This window comes from Otolemur garnettii, unplaced genomic scaffold, assembly GCF_000181295.1.
Source record: "Otolemur garnettii isolate 467f Iridium unplaced genomic scaffold, OtoGar3 scaffold00172, whole genome shotgun sequence".
Taxonomy (NCBI): domain Eukaryota; kingdom Metazoa; phylum Chordata; class Mammalia; order Primates; family Galagidae; genus Otolemur; species Otolemur garnettii.
In genome coordinates, this window is record NW_003852567.1 from 311072 (window position 1) to 311771 (window position 700).

The 700-nt window shown below is 44.4% G+C and overlaps 1 protein-coding gene across 1 annotated transcript in view; it reads left to right on the plus strand.

The window, feature by feature from the left end:
- The window catches only part of LOC100966202 (olfactory receptor 13C7-like), a gene marked incomplete at its 3' end in the record, with an annotated part of 3742 nt that overhangs the window by 984 nt on the left and 2058 nt on the right, over positions 1-700 (plus strand). The window lies entirely within an intron of this gene.

A 700-nucleotide genomic window follows, 5' to 3' on the forward strand; every position in this document is an offset into this window, starting at 1 on the left:
GAGACACTTCACCCGCTGATGTTTAGAGGACAGGTGTGCCTGTCATTTTGTGTCTCTTGGCTGCTTTCACCCATGAATCTTAGAAGAGAGTATTCCCTGAAGAAGATCCATGTGAAGAGTGATTACCTGAAAATCAAATTATTCACGTATTGGAGCCCCTTAGCTGTTATTGGACCCAGTTACTATGAAGAATCCTAAAACCTGGTGGGAGTGTGGCTAAGGGGATGGGAGTAGGGTGCTGCCGAAAAAACGAGGGATTTTTTCCCATTCTGCACTGTTAAGTCTGACATCACCTTTGTGAGCAGATCACCTCTCCATTTAGAGAAAAAAGAGCTTAGTATGCTTTCATGTTACAAAAAGTAAACCAAACTTCTTCTCTTAAAGGAGGCACAGAAAACAGTGTAGGACAAGACTTTATGAGAAAATAGCATGAAAAACTGCCTTCATTGCAGATGAAATGGCATGTCCTCAATTATTCCTCAGCAGGGATGAGACTGGGGGTGAGAATGAAGTTGGCCATTTTCCTCCCCTGGGACTCAGAAGGCTTGGGACCAGGTAGAAGCCATGAGGGGCATTTCCTTTGACAGCACCTAAGTTGGATCCTACAACACCCAAGTGGAGAATCCCAGCCTGGGAGACTCATAGATGGGACTACACATCTAGTTCTAAGCTCAGTTTTTCTGTCCTTGGTGAGTCTTTT